This window comes from Ovis canadensis, chromosome 2 (assembly GCF_042477335.2).
Source record: "Ovis canadensis isolate MfBH-ARS-UI-01 breed Bighorn chromosome 2, ARS-UI_OviCan_v2, whole genome shotgun sequence".
In the NCBI taxonomy this organism is placed as follows: domain Eukaryota; kingdom Metazoa; phylum Chordata; class Mammalia; order Artiodactyla; family Bovidae; genus Ovis; species Ovis canadensis.
This window is the reverse complement of record NC_091246.1, coordinates 184,814,226-184,820,225: the sequence shown is the minus strand read 5'-3', so window position 1 is coordinate 184,820,225 and position 6,000 is coordinate 184,814,226. Positions and strand designations below refer to the sequence as shown.

At 42.2% G+C, this 6,000-nt stretch overlaps 1 long non-coding RNA gene across 2 annotated transcripts in view; it reads left to right on the top strand.

Moving 5' to 3' along the window:
* Positions 1 to 686: 686 nt before the first annotated feature.
* LOC138434019 (uncharacterized) overlaps positions 687 to 6,000 on the top strand; it is a 67,124-nt gene continuing 61,810 nt past the window's right edge. For both annotated transcript variants that reach the window (XR_011254613.1, XR_011254612.1), the window contains exon 1: positions 687 to 817. This is a non-coding gene — a long non-coding RNA (uncharacterized lncRNA). The remainder of the gene's footprint in view (positions 818 to 6,000) is intronic.

Sequence of the window (6,000 nt, the reverse complement as noted above, 5' to 3'; positions counted from 1 at the left end):
AGAATTCAGAGAAAGATGAATTTTAAGCACCTTGAAGACAGGGTAAAATCCAAGTGAGGCATGGGCTAATGAGGAACCCTTCTACTAGGAATGAGAAGCGTAAGATAGTTTTTGAGGAGGAAATGACTTATCACACAATCATCCCTCGGTATCCAGTGGGGATTGGTTCCAGGACCTCCCTCCACCTCCTATACCAAAATCTGTGGATGCTCAAGTCCCCCATGTAAAATAACATAGTAGAGTCACCCCTATTCCCTTCCTGTATCCACAGGTTCCACATCCCTGGATTCAAGTGAACAATTCAGTTGGGATGTGGAAGCTTCAGATATGGCAGGCTGATTTGAAATGCTGCTTCAGAAAAAAGGAGCCTGGCCTGTTGGTCTTTGGTGTACTTTGACCTTTTATAAGGGAATTCTTGGAAAAACAATGGACAATGCAAGAATCAAGGTGGTATGAAATGCCAGGAATCAGAGGGCTCATCTCAAAGTATTTGGAGACAGAATTGAGCAAGTGCCCTCTTCAATCTGCACTCTGTAATGCTGCCAGAGGAATATTTCTAAATTGATCTCACTGTTCACCTTTGTAAAACCCTGCAATGCTGCCATCTAGACTATGAAGCAAAATCCGTACTCTTTATCGGCATTTGCAAGGCCTTGCATAACCCAACCCCTTTGGACCCTGTCACCAGTGCTCTGGAACACAAACTCTTGTGTGTCTCTTGCTCTGCCTCTGGAGGGACTGTCCACCACTTGCAGTGAGCCACTATCGCAGTGGGGTGTGAGAAAACCTACAAGCAGGAAGAAGATTGATGGGAGAGGTAAGGAAAAGTCCCTTTCATTTCTCTTTACCTTCCGTGCACTGAAGAGGAACCTTTACTCTTGACAGCTTTTTGCATGAAAGTCAAGTTGCTGACCACTGTTTGAGGTTTATTTAGAATGTCTTTTTTCTTCCCCATTTCTTCTCTCTCTACTCCTCGTGTCCATCCCATTTCCTCTTTTTCCTTCTCCTTGCCCAGTTCTCTTCTTTCTTTTCTGGTCCTTCCTCCTCTCCTCTCATCAGCCTTTATCCCTCTTTTCTTTAGCAACTACTTTATTTCCCTTCACCCACCACAATTTAGTAAATATTCTTCAAGTTATGTGCTTTCCTCTCTAGCTCTCAAAATTCAGAAATCTTATGAGACCACCCAGCATTGTCACTCCAATTTCCTAAAAGCGTGGGTTCACGGAGAATCATCAACCAACATGTTCTTTTTAAAATTTATTTTATTTATTTGTCTGCTCTGGGTCTTGGTTGCAGCAAGTGAGATCTTAGACCTTCACTGAGGCATGCAGGATTTTTTTTTTTCACTTGCAGCAGGTGAAATCTAGTTCTCTGACCAGGGATCAAACTTGAGACCTCTGCACTGGGAACACAGAGTCTCAGCCACTGGACAGGGAAGTCTCTAACAAACATTTTCTACTCTTTATTCTTTTCCTTGTTTCTAGATCTGCAGCTATGGATAATATTTTCCCACTTCTTTCTTTTTTTTTTCCTACTATGGAACACATGGTCATGAACATTTACATAATAATTTCATGGCAGTTCTTTCAAATGAGATACTTTCCCTGCTTAACTATTGATACAAATATTCAGGCTTCCTCTTAGGGGAGATTTTATGACCTTCTACTCAAGTACACAATCATAACTTTAGTGATATTAATAGTTTGTCACACCTGCCCTCCACTGGGTTGATTACCAATGCTTATTGACATCCAAACCACACAAATTTTTGTTCCATTGGTTTCAGCAAGAAAAATACTCCTGCATCATGAACTGTTTTGAAGTGTCATGGAACAACATCCACTGAAGTATGAGCTACTACTAATACGTCTATTAAACCCCCAGCTATCATGTGCTGGGGGGATGCTGAGAAACTTGCGTGTTTTTGAAAATGTTGGCAATGACAAAGTGTTGACAATAATAACATCAGTGGCCCTTCTCAGGAATCATGAGTTTTAGGTACTGGTATCTCAGAACTATAAACAGCAGGCATTCTGTGTTTTTACTTAAGCTTTCATTTTATGGGCATCATAATGTTTGTAACAGATTGTATTTCCCCTTTGTTTTGGTTGCTGATAAATTTGCAACTAAATTTGTGACTCATCTCCAGCAGGGGAATAGTGTCTTTTGATATTCATTATATATTATCAAACTTTCTATTTATCTTATTTTTCTAATATCATTTTCCTTTTGCTGCCATTTCTTCACCTTAAAAAAAAAAATCCTCTTCTAGGCATAAAGACAGAGAAAGATGATTTCTCAAATCACTTTCTAAAATGATTTGGAGGCATAAATAAGTCAATAATGCTATTCATAACATTAGTGCTGTTACAATAGTATGTCTTTTCTCATGCTTTCTTCAGAGTTTGTACTTGAATCTGGGAAAAACCACTCAAGACTCAATCCACACCATTCTCAGGTTATTCCAGGTAAAATATGGCCTCTCCCCCCAAAGCCATTACACCCCAATTTAGCGGAAAAAAAAGTTTTGCAGTATTAAAAATCTTAAAGACCTACCGCTATGTAATAATTTAAGCTACATGTTTCACAGCACAAAGGTAGGATCTGTGGATATCAGAGAAAAAGGTGTGAGTAGGTGGTTTCAGGGAGATGAGACAAAATGAACCCTATAGGGTGGCTGAAATCTGCATTCCAATGATCCCTTTTTGGTTGTCAGTTTCATTTTGTTTTTCTTTATTTAACTTCCAATCTAAAATGTTTCAAGTTTGGGGGGAGTTACAAGTGATAAGAACTTCTGGACCTCAGAAAACCACCATGTAAATCATCACAGAAAGAAATCTGTCAAAGTGACAATGCTTTGATCTACTTCCCTTAGGAAAAACGCCTTGTTGCAGAGTCATCTCCAAATGAAGTGTGGAGATTGCTTTTCACACAGAAGTCTCCACTTACTGGCCCCCCTACTGTTGTTTTCCAGTCCTTGCTGGGTGAGACAAAGAGGCTTTGGCTAAGGGGAGAATGTTGTCCAGAATGTAATGCAATGCCAGAGGAAATGAGAGAGCCTGAGGGTGTTAAGTCTGCGGGGACTGGAGGAATCAAAGAGAACATCAGAACTGCCAGTCTGAACTATCACCTGGAGAAGAGCCTGGATAGCCCTTGACACCAGGGAAGTCAGGAGAAGCAAAGGCCCGTGGCCAAGCACCATCGACACTAATCACAAGTGACACCAAACCTTGGGAAAAAAATGTGCACGGCTTCTAAGGTGAACTCTTTGCTCGCTCTGCCTCCTCTGCTGACAGTAGCTCTCAGTGCAGTGGACAGCAGCTCCAGCCAGGAGTTCCCAGACACTGCAATCCATCACTAGTGTGCGGATACTGCCCGCCTAGAGACCCGCTGCCCTGGGGAGCAGAGAAGCCTGACCCCACAAGGCAGCGATGAATTAGCACAGGAGACAGCTTGCCTGGAGCGGTTGCCACCTTCCCTTCTCCATCACAGGCATTCATTCTGACAGCAGGCAGTGGCCCTGAATTAGAACACCTTTAAGAGCACGGTGTCTGGAGGGCAGCAACTGCAAACACCAAGCGTCTGGGAGGAGAATCTGGGCTCCAAGCAGAAGCAAAGCTTTAGCAGACTCGAGGCCTCAAGGTGTTAACAGAGGTCAGCAGCTACCAACAAAACAAAACAAAACCATGCAAATAACCATGCCCAGGCCATTAAACGTGTCCTTTAATTTTTCTCTTTTGACTGAGCTATGTGTCAGGTAGGATCTTAGATCCCTGGTGAAGACATGGTTATTTGCCTGCAGTGGAAGAGCTGAGTCTCAACCACTGGACCACCAGGGAAGTTCCAACATGTTCTTTAGACTAATGCTGCCAAACCAAATCAGAGAGGCAATCCATGACTCTGCAGGGAAGTGACATGCTGGGAAGAAATCAAACTAAAATGTAGACGAGCCTGGCAAAGGAGCAGCCTCTGCTCAGTCCAGGGGGACAGTTGTCATCCTGGCAGAGACAAAGGCTGGTCAGCTGCAGCCTCTCCCCTTTCTCCCACCCCTCTTTTTTGATAGCTTCTTTTCTACTCAACGCTCTCCTTGACCTGGGGAGACACTCAGCCAGAAGTTCAGGGCAGCCAGGGTTAAAATCCCTTACACAGGAAACTGGGCCAATTCCTAAATATTGCATTTAGAGATAATATGAGTCAGAACTTGCTCTGAGTGCTAGATGCAACCACAGCCAGCCTGACAAATACAGGTACCCTGGGCAGATTTATCATTAAATAGTCTTCAACAAATATTCTTAGAAGGTTATTCAACATTTATTTAGTAAAGGAGAAAAAAGTAATTTTCTATTATACAAATTGTATTGCTAACTTAAATTTGAAATATGAGTTAGAGCCTACCCAGGAAAATTTTCAGGACATAACAAAACAGGGAAAAATTCCTCCTTTATTTCATTTCTACCTGAAAATATTTGGCAAAACCTCTCCGATTTCTCTGTGGTTCCTGTTATTTTTTCTTCAATAAATCCTCAAATAATGAAACTATTGATGATTTAAAATGATATCATAAAGCAAGTCACCTAGTTCTAGTAAATGACACAATGAGGTTTCAGAATTTCAACTATCTTTAACTGATTCTGACTACAGAAGATTGTCAATAGGCTTCAGATTCTTGGCACTTACTAAATTTAAGACTGTCAGCAAAAGCACATGAAGACTGAAGGCAGTTGACGGTGTGTGATTAAACCAAATATTCCTCAAGAGTCAGAGTTGGAGTTAGAACCATGCAAACCAAGTTATTGACAAGTAAACTAATTGGGAAGCAGAAAAGGGGAGCTTGAGAGAGAAAGTTGTTTTGCAGAGAAAAACTAAGAAAATGAAGGCAATATATAAAGTCTGAGACAGGAGTTCCTAGGAGCCAGTGATAGATGGAAGGAGCAGTCTCAGCCACTTGCCACTTCCTCCACCACTGTAACCTCTTCTATTCTTCAATCATCTCCTTCATCTGGGACCGGTTTGAGTAGGCTCCAGTCACTTGTAGCCAGTGAACAGTGTCAAGACCAGTTGAGAGTGAGTGAGTGTGTGTGTATGTGTCTGGAGGGATCTTGCAGGAGGGAGCTAGAGAATTAGCTCATGGAAAAGGGTTGTCAGATGGGTCCCCTAAGTCTCTGGAACAGATCAGTCAAAGGGTTAAGGAACACGAACACAACTTCTTGAACAGCTACTAAGCATTGTGTGCTGGTTAGCCAATGATGCCAAGCCCTGGCATTCTACCTAATTATATAAACAGAAATATCAGAAAAAAAAGTTTGTCCCAGGTGACTCTAAGGCTTCCAGAAAGACTCCAAAGAGTAGGGTTGCAAGAGTACATCATGACCAAAGTGGAAGTCCCGCTAGATGGTGTGTCAGGCTGAACATAATGTATGAGGTTTCAGAAAATGACCCTCAGAAGATGAACGGAAAAGGCAGCTTGGCTTTGGTGGGTTTCTCAGTCTTTCTCGACTAGCTGACACTTTCAGGTAGTAAAGGAAAGATGGAAAAACTACTCAGAAGCTGTTAAGCCTCAAGCTACTGTCCAGTACCTAAACCTTATAATTGTCAGATTTAAGTGCTATTTCTTCTGGAGCACTAATTACACTGTTCTCCAGAACATTAATGTCAACGTCTATAAGGAAGTAAATATAGTCATTTGGCAAATATGTGTCTGCTGTGCTCAATCGCTCAGTCATGTCTGACTATCTGTGACCCCACCAGGCTCCTCTGTCCATGGAATTTTCCAGGCAAGAATACTGGGGTGGGTTGCCATTTCCTACTCCAAGGGATCTTTCCCACCCAGGGATCAAAACAGCATCACTTGTGTCTCCTACATTGACAGGTGGATTCTTGACCACTAGCACCACCTGGGAATGTATATAGATTAAACAGCATGACCAAGGGAAAACATGCTCTAGTAGGGTGGGAATGAGGCACACTGAAATCATAACCACCAGTCTGGAGGGTTCAGAG